This window comes from Aptenodytes forsteri, unplaced genomic scaffold (assembly GCF_000699145.1).
Source record: "Aptenodytes forsteri isolate BGI_AS27 unplaced genomic scaffold, ASM69914v1 Scaffold193, whole genome shotgun sequence".
Lineage (NCBI taxonomy): Eukaryota > Metazoa > Chordata > Aves > Sphenisciformes > Spheniscidae > Aptenodytes > Aptenodytes forsteri.
This window is the reverse complement of record NW_008795405.1, coordinates 10695063-10695279: the sequence shown is the minus strand read 5'-3', so window position 1 is coordinate 10695279 and position 217 is coordinate 10695063. Positions and strand designations below refer to the sequence as shown.

General features: G+C 47.9%; 1 protein-coding gene across 1 annotated transcript in view; it reads left to right on the top strand.

The window, feature by feature from the left end:
- The window catches only part of LGMN (legumain), a 22476-nt gene that overhangs the window by 9568 nt on the left and 12691 nt on the right, over positions 1–217 (top strand). The window lies entirely within an intron of this gene.

The following is a 217-nucleotide window of genomic DNA, read 5'->3' as shown; positions in this document are numbered from 1 at the left end:
GGCTGTGCCCCCTCCCAGCTTCTTGTGCACCTCCAGCCTTCTCAGTCGGGAAGCATGGGAAGCTGAAAAGTCCTTGGCTAGTGTAAGCATTACCTAGCAACAACTAAAACAGGGTGTGTTATCAACATTATTCTCATGCTAAATCCAAAACACAGCACTGTACCAGGTGCTAGGAAAAATTAACTCTCTATCCCAGCCGAAACCAGGACAACCTGCA